The sequence below is a fragment of the Aedes aegypti genome, chromosome 1, assembly GCF_002204515.2.
Source record: "Aedes aegypti strain LVP_AGWG chromosome 1, AaegL5.0 Primary Assembly, whole genome shotgun sequence".
Classification (NCBI taxonomy): domain Eukaryota; kingdom Metazoa; phylum Arthropoda; class Insecta; order Diptera; family Culicidae; genus Aedes; species Aedes aegypti.
In genome coordinates, this window is record NC_035107.1 from 149912838 (window position 1) to 149931335 (window position 18498).

Consider the following 18498-nt stretch of genomic DNA (forward strand, 5'->3'; position numbering starts at 1 on the left):
GATATCAAGCTACTAAAACACAAAGAATGATTAAAAATTTGAAAATAATCAAATTATCGCGTATGGCGAAATAGGGAACCATTATGTCCATAACAGGTGCACCTACCCTATATGTCTTTTTCTCCAGCATTCAATAAATGTTAACGCAGCCTTGGTTAGATATAACGGATAAGACCCTGCTCACGAATGCTGGATTAATCAACAAATAGTGTAAAATTTGAAATTCAATCAAAAATAAGTTTCTTAAATTTCTTCTACTAACAGGAAATGTTTACCTTTTGTTTTATAAGTCAAATAAGGCTGATACAAATATTAATTTTCTTTTATGTCACCCCCCCCCTTCGAAAATCCGAAAATTTTGAAGGGGAGAAAAAAAAAAGATTCATCATTTTTTTGACATCAGTTAGGTTTTTTCAAGTTACAAAGTAAAAAAAACAAGTAAAATAATGATCCAGAGGATGATTCAAAACAGTTTGACAACTATCATTAAAAATAAAAATTTCGAAAAAATAACTTTTTTTCATTTTTATTTTTTGTTCCTTATTCATTTTTATCCCCCCCCCTCGTACCTTCCAAAAGGTCTCGGACATAAAAGAAATTTAATATTTGTATCAGCCTAATATGTATATTAGACTGTACAATGGTAATAAAAACACCTAAAATTCTGATTTTAGTATTATGTATAAGAATTTAAATAGGGTGCATTTTTCTTAACCATGCTTATGGCATAATTCAAATCTTCGAAAAATAACAGTTTACGCTTAGGACAACTAAATAGAACAGAATATTTTCCATTTTGCTACATATAGAGTAAACGAAATTTAAAGATCATGGAGTATTTTCTCCCACCCTTAACCGAATTTTGAATTTCCCTCTTTTGCAGACGGTCTGCGAAATGTGTTTATAATCATCTACCGGTAATTATTGTCACGTGACAGTTTTTTATGCTGAGGGATTAAAAAAGGTACGACAAGTTTTATTTCAGCGAATGGCATTTGGGATAAGCAATATATAGCATTAAAGGGGCGTACCATGCCGGTCGTTCGCGCCTGCAGCCATCAAGCTCTAACATGAGGGATGATGGCACAGCTATGGAAGACTATGAAGCAAAAAGTCACAGCTTGGGTTTACTGGATGACTAACTAAAGCGTCCTGGACTACACGGAGAGGGTCCACGAGACATACTGAAGATGGAATGGCGTAGAGAATGTAGTGTTTATCTGTCTATCTATCGTATCGTATCTATCTAAATGTACATAAATTTATAATGTGAATGAATTCAAAGCTAAAGTACACACAACAGAGAAAGATAGGAAAAAGTATTCCACTTTTGTCGCGTTGCAATTTCATTAAATTCTAACACCCTCAATAAATCACTCAGACATCCACTTGCTACCTTTCCCATTCCATCAGTGTGGAGGTAAATGCTTTCCGTTCAGATACGATTGGTGTATAATGTTGCTGATGTTATTATCACCGATGTCGAAACGAAATGTGCAAACGGCACAAAGACTGCTCTAAATCGTTGAAAAAATATTCCTCAAATTTCAAAAATTTTAAAAAATTTATATATTTCAATAGGCTCCAAAATTATGAATTTAAAAGTAAATCTATGTCGTACACCTAGTTCTAAAAATATTAATTTGATATTTTTAAAAGAAGGAAATATATTAAATCTCTGAGTAAGACTTAATCAAGCTTTTAGTGGAAATATTTTGAGATGCCTGATTATTATTTTTTAGGAAGGCCAAACATGCTTAAAATAATGCACATGGTATTCAAGTGCTGGCGATTTCATTTCAAGCATTTTGAAGGAAAAATAATCGCAATATTTGTTGTAATATTGGCATTTATGTGGTTGATGAATTATCTTTGAAAAGCACCGAGATGATTAATGTTGATGAAACCATTTGCTTACAAGACCAAAATAGCACTTAGTCTAAACTTTTGGAAACACATATGTATAAAAAAATCAATCAACAGTTTTGTTATCATCGTAAAATTCAATCTAACATAATTGGGCTTTCTCTTCATAGTTAAAAGTTTTGCTTGTCATAAGCCCACAAACAGTCATACAAGCTAGCATTTCAATTAAAGTTTGCAATGCAACACTTTAATGTCTAGTACTAGGTCACGACCTTCATAGAATCCACACGTTACAGATTGTTTTTCTTTTGTTTTCTCTAAGAAAGTAAGACGTATTACCGCCTGCATTCCCGGAATACATTTATCAACAGAAAGTAAAGTAATAACACAGAAGTACTTGCACTGCCTTCGGTTCAACTCTTTCTTTTATTTTGTGATCATCTTTAATACATAAACATTTTCATTCAAGCGCGATGCGGCGAAGGGGTCGTGAGATAGAACTTAGGATTGATCTCCTGTGGTGTAGTATAAGAAAGTATATTTCAAAAGCCGATCTTTGATCTAAACCGATACGCTGAAACACCGCTTTGGTGACTTGAACTCTTTTCGGTTTCCTTCGAAGCATGCGCGGGCTCCGACCGTGAGTATAGGTACAAAAGCGTGAACATGCTCAAAGAACAACCACGATATTGAATTGCGGGCACATCAAATCAGAGTCAATCCGTAGATTAATCCCCATAGAAGTAAATAACAACAACGATTTTTGGACTTTTTTTTTCTTTTTTGAAGGGTGAAATCGTGTGATACTAGCCATCTAAAGCCATTTTTCCATATTTGTAGGAGAATCATAGTATAAATTGAATTTAATAACTACCCCTGTTCGATCTAAATTCTTCATAAAAATATATGTGATGAACAAACTGTACAACATATTTGGATAGTTTAGAGATCTTTAAACAATTTTCAACTGACCCCAAGCCCTAATAAGGAATTTGAGGAAGGAGCACAAAAAAGGCACGGGTGCCCGGAGGATTTGATTTTTTATTAATTAGCAAACCTTAAATCGTTTCAGTACTGTTCTAGGCAGTGTGGCAGTTTCTCTCAGTTGGAAACTTTCTGTTCAGTTAGGGATCTAGAATCCATCATTCAATCTTCAGCAATCGTCAAAATTGAAAAACTAGTTTTTTCGTTTAAATTTAAAAAAAAATCGTAAAAATCTATCATTGTCGTACAGATAGCAAGTGTAATGCAATGATAGATTTACGTGAACTTTTCTTAGATTTTGAGCAGAAAAACTGGTTTTGAAAAATTGTTAAACGATTATGGTTATTTTTTTCTTAAACTTTCAAGTTTAAGTTCTTTCCAAGTTAACCTACGGCATCATGCACAAAATATTTCATAGTCCAAGGTAGGGAGGAGATTTCGGAAAGTGTGACGAGCCTTACAAATTTCCCAACTTTGGAACGACTTATCCGATTTGAACCATTTCGTTTGGTTAGTTTTCGTGCAAAAAAGGTTTACCTATGAAGTTAAAAACATGGAAAATTTTAGGGGAATTGTGGTAGTTTTGAATTTTTTGGTTTCTAATAATTTTATTTTTTTTGGGCAAAATACACAGTAGGCATCACGAAGTTTGCCAAGGGACACAGCTAGTAATATTTCCCTCTATAGACTCAATTGCATAATGAAAATAGCATATTTTATTATGAAGAATCATATTTTTGCAATAAACATGAAATAATTTAATAATGGCTAGTTCTTAAGAAGTGATCATCAAAACGCAATTATTTGCACATACAAAAACAAATGAAAATCAACCAAGAGCTCTTAGACAAACATTTGTTTATTAAAAAAAGTCTCCATCATGAACCTTTGTGCCTAGTATCTGTTTTCTATTAAGATTCTATGGCGAAAATTAAAAAATTAATATTAAAATGTTGGTTTTGTGTAATCTAAAATTTTAAGTTTATTTTTATTTTTTTCAAGATGAAACATGTTTTTTTCAGTCTATATTTTGTTCACTACAACTTCTTCTTAGATTTTTTTTATATAAAATCAATCGTTTCGGAGTGAGAATTATTCATATAAATTACATGCAATGGTAATTTTCAGAAGTAATTCTTGAGGTAAAATCGATCATCTATGGAAAACACTTACTCTACCATACCATAAACATATTAGGATTGAACCCAAATCGAAGATCTGTGATAAACCGATTTGACATGAAATTTATACACATGGTGTTTAAGGTGACACATCTCGGATTCCAAACATGGCTGGCACAATATCCGGCTTGTGCACCTACTCGCGATTTTAAATGCACAAATCTACTGTAACAATTAATGTACAAAGTAGATCTTCTTATTTTAAGCTTTCTGCTAGTGCAAAAAGCTGAAATACAAATTGCACTGTGGTATGACGCTTCTTTCGCGAGATTTGTGCCTTCAAAGTTTTTGTACATCAATGAATTTTGATTCCAAGCTGTTTCACCTTAAGAGAGTACACTCAAAACACGGATAGTCACAGAATTACTAAATTTTAGTAAATTATGACTACAATCAGCTCTCCCTTCTTTTCTCTCTGTTCGGATGCGCCACTGCGACCAGTATTTAGATCTATTGTGGTATTACCCGTATCCTTAGTGTATAGTGCATGTCACATTACTCCATTTCCATAGGTAATGAAGCATCGATTTCTGTACAGTTCTTGTTTTGATTCCTCAGATATTGATACAAATCGACTATGATGAAAAGGTCCCACTATTTACACCCTTCATAGAAATTTACATCTCAGCGAAGGCGCGCCCCTTAGCAAACATAATCGATTAAATTTCTGAGAAACCAAATCAGTACTATTGATATTTGACCATGCAACGGAACTCTAGTCCCATCCTTGTTTCGCTTTTAGTTTAGTCCCAGAAAAATACTAGAAAAAAGGGGTTGTATGCTAGCAGCAAAACCGAATCAAGCTAGAAAATTTGTTTAGTAATCAGAATTCACGTGAGTCCTTGAATTACCAGTACTTACAGTGATTGTTATCCTGGCTTCAAGTGTAGTCTCGGGACTGACCAACTCCGAGTCTTTAACCATCTGCTAGGTAAAATAGATTAATTTTCAGAAACTGTTGCCAGTAACAAGGACTTTGTACCGCGAATCCTTGAATTACCAGAACATATTACCCTAGCCCGACAAACAAGATGAGACTAGGGTTCAAATTGGTAGATCTTACCCCGTAACGCACCACGAAAAGGTGATCTACCCGCGTTACGAGTAAGCTCTCCCTTACTCGATATTTCCCATTAAGGTGAAGATGCATCGAAGCCAAACCTCGAATTTTCAAGAGCACAAATCTAGAGAACCTGACAACTGTTCGTGCTGAAAATCTAATCGATTGGTCACCACCAGCGAGTGACCAATGAGTAGCATTTTCAACATAAACGGTTGTCTGGTTCTCTAGATTTGTGCTCTTAAAAATTCAAGGTTTGGCTTCGATGCATCTTCACGTTAACTCGATGAAATGTGGGGTCCCTTCAATCTAGCATGCTTCGATACCAAAAGACTGACACGGCTGTCATTCTGCGTATATTTCGGCGCTACCCTACATCGTTTTGGTATCCACATTCTGGTCGGTTTACCCTAAACTTGCACCTAATTTTCGACTATAAGGCTCATACGCTGCTAGTGCTAGTTTCTGGCAATTAAACATAACGCATTGAATCGTCGAATTTGTTGACGTATTTAATTTTTTTCATCATTTTGCTGAATGGTTTACGCATCAGCGAGGTATCATTAATGTCTCCTACCCATAAAAACATATGTTTTGTCCCTCTCAAAACAATCAAAACAAGAACACAGGACGCCATGTTGTATCTATGTTGGGTTGCTAAATATTGGCTCATGTCACCCCCCTGGTCGATACTTCTTTGACTCGACGTATCCTAACTTGATAATATCGGATACAGTTTCCCATGCCAATTTATCTCTCTAACTCGATATTTTCATTAAAGGTTTTATATATTCTCCAAATGTTAATAGAATGCTCAATTTGAATATCAAAATTACACTGATAGTAAAATGAAGGTTTACAACCGATTTGAGAGTGATAAGGGATCTTATTTTCAGGCTGTTCAGTTTGCAGGTTAAAATTTAACTGCTTTTCACGCCATAATTACTATTTCGAATGTATTCTGTGAAAAGTTCAAAAATTTAAGAATATGTGTTCTGTATCACGACATCTTCTAACTCAATATCGAGTCAGGGTAAGTTGACTGTATTTTCTATCTGCCTATCTATCTCACTCCACGGTCCACGATAATGACGTTGTGAATAATATACAGTGGGGATTCGCTCGTTGGGGGTCCGCTACATGGAATGACTCGATGGTTGGATGTTCGCTGGTTGGAAAATATTCCAACTAAAAAGCACTCAAATGTCAACCAAAAACGTCAAACTGACTTTGACGTCTGAGTACCGTCACATTGCAGTCTCCATATATAGAACAAATGCGTATGTATATGTGCGTTTCGTGACGATTTGCTCTCCAGATGCGTTAGTGTGGAGCATTTTCACCAGCTGTCAGTTGTTCCAACTAACGGATCGGATTCGCTAGATGGAAGGCAGTCGTGTTCCAACCAGCGAATCCCCGCTGTAATCTATCCAAATCATTCGAGTTAGCGACGTGGTTCGGTAATTCAAGTAATTCCACCTATTTTTACAAAAATGATTTTTTTATGCAACATAAAATTTCATCGAAATTTAGTTTTTAATTTGAAGGAGAAATTTGAAGTTCGTGAACTTTTTGGGGTATTTTATTTTGAAACACAGTAAACTTTTTTCTGTCATGTTTTTTTTTTGCTCCTTTGTTTAAAAGTGCATGCCCAGTTTCAAGCAATTTTACCTAGAAAACTTTTCAATGTCAAAATTAATCACAAATTAGTTAACAAACTCGATCGGTATCATAATCTTCCCCAAGGAGATTCATCCAAAAATAACCTCATTATAACTATATATCGTCATCTTCAAAATAAGTGATATGAAACCAAATGTTCTTTCTTTAGCGGAAATAGGAATCAATTGACGAACGAAAGAAAAAATGAGAATATCATAGTATTGTTTCACTTCAACAATGCTTTCCGAATACTCACATATCAATGATTTGTGATGGAGGGACTGAAACGAGACAAAAACGTGAATAAAGGCCTCCTTTCACGACTACAAACCAATCAAGTGTGCACTGACATTGGCGGTCGATCCACAACAAGGCGATCTTTGGCCTAAAACGCTGCGGCATATCAATGAGTGCATTACAATAAATCGCCGAGAATAACAAACAAGCCATCAACAAAGGGGTGCTTTAACCGCATTTTTGCATTATGTGCGCACAAGCTTGGTAAATAATTTGCATTTTATAAATATAAATGTCTTAAATTATTTGTCATTTTGTATTGACATTCAAAATAAGATAAGATTATCGCGTAAGCGCACACATGCATTTTTATGGCAAATATTGTTCCATGCGGAACTTGTATCATCCGACATGCTTCCGAAATCAAGCAAGAAGTAAGTGAAACTGTGAAATAAAGAAATAAATGCAAGAATACCTGCATAAATGCAGCAAAACAAACAATATTTCGTGTTTGCACTTGCGCTGCTTTCAGCGCATTAAATCACGATACATATACTATATGTTGAGAAGACCATAAGGGTTAAAACCGCCCAGATTGAGGCAAGTGGCAACATCATGAGCAAAGAGCGAAAAAAGTGCATACTTACTGTTGCTTGTCGAATGGTAGCCATCCAAGTGCGCCATGCCGTACCGCCTTCGCTCTTACTGGTTGGTACGGCCGACTCATAAATAATGTAAATAAATATTGTCTCCTTATCAGCCGGTGGCAATTTCTCGGTAAAGTGCAAACACGAAAATTGGAATCAATGTTAACTAATGATCGGCAAATGATTTGTTTCTGCATGGGGATAAGGCCTATTGAAAGCGCCCAGCTGATGAAAAATTAACATCTTGAAGAAGTCAATTATTGTTACTGATAAAATAATATCATTATTAAATAGTTGTTACAAACGAACATGTAGAGTTAAGGTGAAAAATCATTATGTCCGCAAACACCTTATTGTAGTATTCGTAAGTAGAATCAAATATATCAGCAGTATATGTAGTAGTGATATGTTGTTATATTTCAATTCAAGATCTCAAGATATCGTTCAAGTACATAGCAACAACCCGTCTGACAACTGCAAAACATCCGTCTGACAACTGCAAAACAAACAAACTTGAGTAATGCATTCGATAGGCCTTTTCATTTGACAGGTCCGTCTATGCATTTGTTTACATCGGGGGAGGACCGGTGCTAACACGGGTCTGTCATTTCCAAGAACTGTCAAAGTGTTTCGAGATCAGCTGATTTTAAACGTCAAATGGAAAGGTCTATTCCGTGAGAGCTTTTACCGCGTAGCTCATTCGAGCACAAAAGTGAAAAATTATTAGTTTTCTCCGTTGAAAAACTACTCCAGTTGAAAATGTGGAATATATAGAGTATTCCATCAAAATTTCATAGTGATGCGATATTAGGTAGGGAAGATATAAATGGGAGTAGTTTGTGTTGTTAAAAAATACAATGGTTGTGAGAGAAAAGTAGTATTCGCGAAAACAATTTTAGTTCTGTATAAAACTAAGGAATTATTTATACTAAAGAACCAGAATGTGTCCAAATGCAAAGGAAACACACTGCATTGATATGAGTAACAATATATACTTATTCTAAACAGGTTAGTTGGCATATTTTTAATTTTTCTTGAACGCTCTCTGTGGCTGTGGGAGAGTATGGATGAGGGGAAACGTTTGGAGGGAAAGAAGTTGAGAGAGTTGGCGGGTGCCGTATTAGCTGCCATATTTCTACGCCACAAAAAATGGAACAAAACAAGACCAAATGTCATCTAAAACATACGCAATTTAATAATTGATAATAAATTTAAGAATAAACATGTAGTTTTATCAGACAAATCAAACTTCTTTACATTAGTGAAAGAAACACGTTAAAAGAAAAACTATGAAGTTCTAACGAACAGTTCGATCACTGGGATATTTTCAGCGAACTTTTGTGGTATAAACAAAACTGACAGAAATCGGCCTTATTTGTATTTCATACCACTAGCAGACACGGTAAAAGGTTTGTTTTCTGATCGATATGTTACGGAAAACAATGTTATTTTTTAAGATTTTTAAATACATAGATGACTCGATTTTGTCAGCCCCTTTTTCAAAATGTTTTTCTGTTCTCCTTGGACAAGTAAACATTTTAACAAAATTCTTTCTTCACTATTTTATGCCTTTTCATAAAAACTTTAACTGAATTGAAACAGATTTGGAGAAAATTTGATAATGAAATCATGAGAGCAAAAAGTTCTTCGCAAAAAGAGGCTTACAAAATCGAATCAGTACTGTAATAAAATAAATTTAGATTTTTGATAGAGGGATGAGGACATCGATCTATCGCATCGAAGGGGTCTAGCCGTGCGGTGCACGCACAGCTATTCATCAAGCTGAGGTTCGTGGGTTCGATTCCCATTGTTCGATAATCTTTTCGGATTCGACAAAAAAAAGTCTCAGTGAAAAACTGTGCTCCTAAGCTGAGATGCAGGCTTTGTCCTAGCTAAGACATAACGCCAGAAAGAATAAGAAGAAGATCGAAGTGTGTTAGACACCTTTTGACTGAATTATTTCAATTTCGATTTCTACATACTTCTTGCTGTCTTATGAACTCGAAAGCGCTTTCTAACACACTGCAAACATACAAAATGTAAACAAAACTCTGACTGCAGTTCTCAATAGTTGACACCTATACTAGTAAAACCTTATTAGGATTTTGACAGATTAGTTGACGGGCGCACGATAAAATGAGGGTTCACCAATTTCGTATCCAATTAATGCATTTCAAAGCAACATCACGGTGTCTTTGAGGAGTAACTTTATTACAAAAAAATAGGTAAGTCTGAAATTTCGAACTAAAAACAATTAGACTTTGCTCTTTCATTTGCGACCAAAATCAAAATAATCGGTCGGGGGGTCCAGAACATTTTTTTTTTATTTTGTGTGAAGTATTCATGGATATGTGTTTTTGTACCGACACACATTGCGTTGAACATAGATACGGGACAAACTGCAAGATCAAACCATTTGAACACCTTGGCTTGGAAGGTAAAGTTGTTCTTGCTCAAAAGAGCTGTAATAAGCAAATATGACATATGATATACGCATAATTGCAAAACTGTCTCAAACGTAATTTTAGTTATTGTCCACGAAAAACCTTGAAAATCGTACTTAAATTGGTCATAATGATGTAAGAAGTTATTAGGAAATATTTTTAATAGGTGAAGATGCATCGATATCAAACCTCGAATTTTCAAGAGCTTGTTTGTTGATTTGTAATTTGAGAACCTGACAACCTTTTGACAGACAGAGGAGGATCTTCTCTTCGTCGTAGCATTGTGAAATAAAGTGTAAATCCATTCGTTTGCTCAGTAATAACAAGCTATGGCTTTTAGGACGAGATCATAAATTATACGAGATTTCTCTTTTTACTCGTAGGGGATGGTACACAAATTATGTCACGCTAAATTTCAATTTTTTCGATCCCCTCCCCCACACACACCTTCTGTATGAGTCCTCCGATAATTTTGTAAGGTTGTCACGCATGGCTTAACCACCCCCCCCCCCTTGGAGCGTGACGTAATTTTTGCATGAGCCCTAGATACAAAAGTGACTTATCCGCCTTTCAAACAACACAATTTCAGTTATTCGAATTAACTAGTAGAGGGCTTCGCATGTGATAAACCTTGTTATAAGGCATGTAATAATATACTTGCCCCATGGTGCTGAAAAATACGCTAATTTGGATGGTATTTGAGAAGTTTCAAATCTTATTTTTTTAATGTTATTTTCTTAATGGCACAGTGCTTATGAAAAGATCGGAAACTAACATCATGAGGCTAAAATGGGTTTGGGATTTTTGTACTTGTATGCAGTTCTACAACCCCATATTAACCCCTCTACCGGCAACTTCATTTTTTCAAAATATTCAAAACGCGATAACTTTTTTGTTTCTCAATATTTTTGAAAAAAAATTCCACAACTTCTTAAAAAACTCTCTTTTTTTTCAGAATCTGTATCGGTTTTGAGCATTGGTCATCTATATTCGGAGATATTCCAAAATTCCTTGGGGGACCGACGCATAGCCATAACTCTCGTAATTATCTCTGGCTACAGATTTTTTCTCATATTCGGTTACTCGCTTTTCAAAACTAAACTTTGATGAAAGGCTATTGTGAAGAAATTAAACAAATCGGTGTAACTGTTTTTGAGCAATGAGCTTTTATGTTTTTGGTACGTAACGAGATCTTGAAAACTTCTTAAAACATCATATTGAAATTTTATATGGGAAGTGTCGGTCCCCCAAGGAACACCGAAATATTTTTAAAACCAGTTGACCAATGGTTAATACCGACATAGATTCCAAAAGTAGAAGAGTTTTTTGAGAAGTTGTGAAAAAATGGTGGAAAAATATAGAGAAACAAAAAAGTTATCGCGATTCAAATATATTTTTGTGCTGAAAAAATAAAGCTGCCGGTAGAGGGGTTAAGCTAAATAATAGCAAATAAACTCATGAATATTCTCTCTTCAGCAAATTACTTTATTATGGTTTGAAGAATGAGCTTTTACAATGGGATAATAAGTTTGTACTTACATTACAGTAGTAGCGTGTTTGGAACATACCTCAAAATTTCTTCATAGTAATTTCCATATAAACTTACATTGTCTTTGTGCCACCTTAAATCACCACCTAGAAAGCTGCGAATTTCACAGAGCACTATTTTTATAGTAAGGATAGTAACCAACATATGTGAGATTGAATTCACAAACATTTTTTAATTTTGAACCGCCCTAATATACATAAACACATAGATAGGCATATTCAAACATATGTGCAAGTCTCTCGAAATCAAAAAAAAAAATTACTCTGGACCCCCCGACCGATTATTTTGGTTTTAGCAGCAAATGAACGCGAGAAACCTAGACTTTATTGTGGAGAAGTTTCAGACTTACCTATTTTTTTGTAATAAACTTCTTCTACGAAACACACCGTGACATAACAGCTTTTCAACAGATTGGCAGCATTACGTAACATTACGTAACGATAAAATTGATTGTAACATTACGTAACGATAAAATTGATAATTTAATATTCCTCAATCTGTTCGACGGCGTGCATGTATCAGATGTAGGATGTTTGTCTCAAATTTGTATTAAAGCCTTAGAATATCCATGCTATTCCTCACCTGATATTGAAAGATCGACATCTCAGACAACCAGAAGTCGCATAACAGCCGAAAAAAGTCGTTTATTTCACAAGTTGCATCATACCTTTTGTCGACCGGTTTCGGGCGCGATGTAGCCCATCTACTTTTTTTTAACTTTTTTGACGATTGTAAGAACGATAAGTGTTATGTCTTGTCTCGCGTCGCGTCTTGTATGTAACATCATGGTCCCTTCAATATCGAGATAGGTATAAAGAGTTGATTGTATACCATAAATTAAGAATTTTATTTGTGTCCATCGACATTTACGCGTATTTCGATCTCAACTGTGAGGCTGTCTACAGTGTCGTGTACTACCCAGGTAACCATAAGCCGTATATCGGGCCCAATCCCCCATATACGGCTTATATAGTGCTATTTAACGGCTTATTAGCATTATATCAGCCGTAAATAAACATTTTGGCCCAATATACGGCTTATTGGTTACCTGGGTAGACTCAACTTCGAATTTTTGTCACGGTGGACTAAATATATATTGTTCCATGTAAAAGTACTTGCAAAGTTGCAAGATCAATTGCGTTAATCTGGGGAAGCCATAATAAAATTATGAACAACTTCCTTATTTTCTATCGTTTTTTTTTTATTTTAAATGAACTTTTAGCATGGAATTTCCGTTGCGAAAAGATCTTCGACCGGTAGGTTTCGAACCCATGATCATCAGCATGGCCCTGCTTGCTTGTGGTAGCTATATGATCTATAACAATTTAATGACTCGCTATTAACTACTGAAGCGTTAGGTATTGCAATTGATATGATTTAATTTATAAGTCCTCAGACGCCTCATTCATAAGAAGAAACAGATCTGATTGTTGAGCCGCGATGGTGATACTATTTCTTATAACATTGAGAATAGGCGTAGGTGTTATTATTGGCTCTCTAATTGGAGCAGTGTATAACCATTTATTTATCACTGTTAGAATCTATCTCGGAAATGAAGCTATTGAAAGCGATTGAAATATTTACCTTCCTTGTCATGTAGTATTTTCATTGAAAATGCTCTGGGTAGCAACTTCCCGAGATATCTGCAGGTAGACGGCATTCATTTCTTCAAGTTGCACAGAGAAAACTGCCATTTCCTGGCGCACTTCAACCAGCAGCACACGAAAATGAATTATTTGAAACGTGCTGCTTGTTATTACGCCACAATCCCATTTCCTGATTCGAGATACATTTCCGATGTATTTATTCGAACAAAATATTCATAATTCTAAAGCAGTCCAGTTAGGGCTAGCAGTGAAGCAGGATGAACAGAAAGTGTGCCGGATGGGTTTGGATTTGAAACTTTTCCCTCGCAGTGGGTTTGTTTTTTTTTGCTTGTAATTTCCTCCCTATTCTGCATTTTGATTTGGGACACTCGTTTTCAGGGGATGATTTTTTGTGTTGGATGTGTCGGTGTTTTCCGACGTCCATGTCTGTTGTAACGAGATATCCGATTCTCCATTATATTTCATTTCGCCATTTTAGAATCTAAATGAAAACTATGTCTTTTCACATCTATGATACCGTTCGGAGGATTACTGTTTTGTATTCTTTTATTTATTGGCTAACAAAAACTATTGAAGACATTCTCGGTGCTCTGATACAATAATAATTCAAAAGCGCCATCAAAGAAAAGGTTGCCGTAAAACCTGTTATCGCCCACCGTTCTTAAATGAGAACAATGCTTATAGCGAAGCTGACTTAACCCCTCAACGCCCAGTGTCACCTCAAGGAATCGACTCCAAGCAAAAAAAGTCCATTTTATGTTTTCAATGATAACAGGATATCAAAACGATATTTTATCTCAAATTGAACATGGTTTGCATTGTTTTCAGATGTGCTTCAAATATATATGAGGTATTAAATTTTTGGACACAGTGTGTCCTTGTTAATACGATTTTTTCATCTCTGACAAATATTCAATCAAACATTTAGAAAATAGCAGCAAGAAGCGATGAATAACACTGCGGAACACCTTTTTGTCTCAAGCACCAAAATACCGCTATTCACACAATTAAGGGTTGCTGAATCCATTGCCGTTTTCAAAAATATCATAGCACGTCTAGTTTTTGAGATATTGGCTGTTGAAAATGCAAAAAATGGCTATTTCAGCCAACTTGCATGCAAGTTTGCCAGCTTGTAAGGCAATTTATTTGCATAATTTGCCACAGAATTCAAACTTTATGTGTATAACAATACTTATCGGCAAAGTTTATAATACTTTCGATGCGAAAAAGTTATTTTTTGATGGTTTGAAAAAGTATTGTATTTTGCCATATAAGAAAAACGAATAATTTTGTATGGAGACAGCAAATATGTCGAAAAAATCGGTTTAATCTAAATTTAATCGCGCAATTTCAACCAAATTTAACTGAAAGTTTAATTGCAAAATAGCATACTTAGTGGATTAGATCACAAAAAAGTTTGATAAATTATACTTTAAATTTTATGTAAACATCAATAAAATCAGTGTTTAATACAACTTTGGCGACCTGTAGCTAAAAATTGTGACGTGCTGGAACATTTCTGAAATTGACTTTAGATTCAGTAACCCCAAATCTACTCGAGACACATAATTTGATCCTTGAGACACGCAAAAATGTTATTTTTGTTACGCTGTGTAACAGTCGTGAGATATCGAGAAAAATCAGAAATGGCCACCACGGTCTTAATTATGGTACCCAAAATCTATTTTGAGAAGCATCTCGGAGTCCCAAAACTGTTTTGGAATAATTTACCGGTTCACAAGCGAATCGGTTCAAAAAGATACAGGTTTCAGTTGTACGATTGATCTGCCACCAAATTACAGCAGCAAATAAAATAATTGATTTTACCGGTTCGAAAGTGAATCGGTACGTCGAAGCAGTTTATCAAAAATCAAGATTTTACATAATATATCACCCCAAATTTAAATGAGATTTTGAGTAAATCGATATGTATTATGAGCCGATTCATCAAATAACAAGATATAACATTACATTTCGGTTCTTATTATTATAAAAAATGCGTCTATCCAAATAAGAATCACTAACTATTCCCGCACTGCATACTCAATGTTTTGCAATTTCTCATCGTAATAAGCTGTTTTTCATCAGGCCAATCTGTTATGAAACGGCCTACTTTCCTGCATTGAAGTATGCAGTGCGGGAATAGTCATTACGCAACTGAAAACAGTGTTGTAATGATTTGTTACGTAATGCTTTCTCATTACGCAACTGTTTTGAGTTGAGTAACTCGTTGCAGAATTCGTTTTTTACAGTACTCGTCGTAATTATCCTTACGACTCGTGCTGTAAAAATCACATTTCTGCAACTTGTTCCGTAAACTACTAATTTGCAATTCCGTTGCAAATCACCCTACTTTTTATCAAGAGAATGGGCAACATAACGGCCTACTTTTCCTACAGAAATAAACAGTTCTAAAAGTGCTACTTTTCAGCACTAATATCAGTATCGAAAAGTAGCACTTTTCAGTACTGTTTTGGGAGTTATCAAAATGACGGGAGTTATCAAAATTGCATACATACGTCATTTATTCAATTGTTTTGAATTTCTCAATGCCTTAGTCAACTAGGTTCTGATTCTACATCCGTATGATGAACCGAATTCACTTGGTTTCGAATTGTAGATTCGGATTCAGAACCAGAAACTAGTTGATTGAGGGATTCTGAGTTGAAATAGGATGTACCTATAGAAGGCAGTAGAATATGTAAGTTCACTAAAAAAAACTCGGGAACTTTATGGGGCGATTCGTACAGTGAACGTAGGAGCAGTAGTGGAATTGATCCCAAAATGATCGGAACTTCGTGTTCGTACACGGTTTGATGAGATTGGCATTTAAGAAACAACTGTACAATACAAAATAATATTTCATGCGGCGTCTTACCTTGTCCGATCACGAATTTTGAATAAAAGTTTGAATTCGGGCGATGCGTGAAAATTTGTGACTGTCATGTCTGTGATACTACATCACAGCCTATCTGATTGAAAAATATCGAGTCGCTTTAACGCCTGGATGCCATGTGAATTCTCTTGAAATATGATTGTGTTCCTAAAAATGATCTGACTCAAACGGCATTTTTCGTAATTGTAAAAATTAAAAACTATTACCGGTTACAGTGTTTCGGTAAAATGAACTGATACAATATACAATATGTACGATTAATCTGCTATCAAATGTTAATAGTAAACTTCACGGAATATTTTCTGAAATAAAAATAAATAATTTAACCGGTTCAAAAATGAACCGGTAGAATGAAACAATGTTGTCCAAAATGGAGAGAAATGCGTCGACTCAGCGATAAAAGTCCGGGGAATCTCAGGTATCAAAAAACCGGCTCAGATTGCACGTTCCCACCAGTTGGGAGATTTGTGCCATCGTCATATTTGAAACTATTCCATCATCTACCCGATGGGAGAGGCAAGGGAAGGGAAAGATTGGAGGCAACAGGAGTGGGGTCTCTTGAAGGGGGAATATTGCATGAGCAAAATAAGAGCTATAACACAATAGGTTCAAACAGCGCCCTAAAATGGCAGCGCAAACGCATTAGCGTAAAGAGAGCCTATAGCTCATTACCACAGCGGGTTAAGAATTACAGAATGCCCTGATGATTGAAGTTTCTGAAGACAGTTTTACTTAATGAGTGTTTAGGGATGGTACACAAATTATGTCACGCTGAATTTCATTTTTTTTCGACCACCCTTGTCACGCTTTTTTGTATTAAATTTTGTAAGGCTTATCACGCTCTGCATAACACTCCCCTTTGAAGCGTGACATAATTTGTGTACTTCCCTTACCAAGTAATCGGAATCGCAGTTGCGCAAAGACTGGATAGTTACATGTCAGGTGATACGACTATCACAACTATCATACACAAATGAGTCAGAACGCTGAATATTTGCCATGTGACAGTTGAGTCGGCAGTGGCCAGTCAACGCTTTTACCAAGCGATTGCAATTCTGCTTTGATAGCTTTGTTAAACACTTAGATCATCCTTGGAGATGGCTCAGTAATGTACAATTGTGTTTGATGACACGACTCCAAACTACTTCAATACAACTTGTGCTAAGTTGTCGCCCAAGAATTGATCTCAGCACTTCTAAATTCGAATAGCTGGCTCAGGGCCAATGAATTCATGCGATGCTCCTTTGCGATTTCATTTCCAGCGATGGAAGAATGGCCGGGTACCCATAGAAGAAGTGGTGGCAAAATGAACAAGGGTGGTAAAATGAACATCGTGCCTTTTACGGAGGAATAACAAATTCCATTGATTTTTTTTATGAAGTACGGGCAATTTAGAGTATAAAACAAAGTGTTCGGGTTGATACGGCGGTCAATTGAAGTAAAATTATCCACGAAAATTAAGATTTTCAACAACCATGTTTGAAAATTAGAACTGATGTAACTTTTAGCTCGAAGGTCTTGAGGTTTTTCAGTGAGGTGAATATCATTATGATATGATGTCAAATCCATTACCTGTATTGATGATCTAAATGCATATATCCACAGCTACGTTTTATTTAGATTTACTTCTTCACTTTGCATCGATAAATTACTAAAATGCTATGCGAATGATGACAGCACTTCTGCACTTCAATTTTCACCAATAAACAATAAGAGTGCTGACATGGCTTGATTCCCTTCGGTGTTGGAGTACACCGGTAAATCCAAAGTTAAACATATGTAGTTTCATGAATATACATTTATTTAACCTTTTCCTGCATCCAGCTGACAAGTCTGGTGCAGATCCAAGTCCAACTGATGGTCGGTATAAATATATCCATATTACGGATATTGTTATTGTTGTAGGTGATACATGATATAAATCATTTTTGTGATTACAAAATTTGTATGATATTGGTCGGCCGGGTGGTCGGGTGAATTCGGCCGTCCGAGTCGATAGCGGTTCAGACAGCACACAAGGAAAATTTTGATCAATTTCATGCACAGAACATGCATTTACACAACTCATTGGATACTTGTTAGTGGTTGGAGACGCACGTACGACTGACGCTGAATGGTGGCTATTTGTGTATAAATTGAGCACTGAACTGTGTGTTGAAACGCGGGAGGAACAAGAGGTAGAGAAAGTACATACCAGTGGTGTACCCATGGGGTGGTTGTAAGGTAGTGTAACCATCACCCAAGACCCAACGAAACCACCCTGAAGCAATCTGATTGGCTTATTACATCTTCTAGATGTTCAATAATAAAGTTAAAAAAAAAGTTACTTAGCTTCGAGTTTTTAGTTAGGTTCTACTACAAGTCG

At 35.7% G+C, this 18498-nt stretch overlaps 1 protein-coding gene across 1 annotated transcript in view; it reads left to right on the forward strand.

Annotated features, from left to right (window-relative positions):
* Nucleotides 1-18498, forward strand: part of LOC5575091 (homeobox protein homothorax) — a 395064-nt gene that overhangs the window by 213395 nt on the left and 163171 nt on the right. The gene's annotated exons all lie outside the window — the stretch shown is intronic.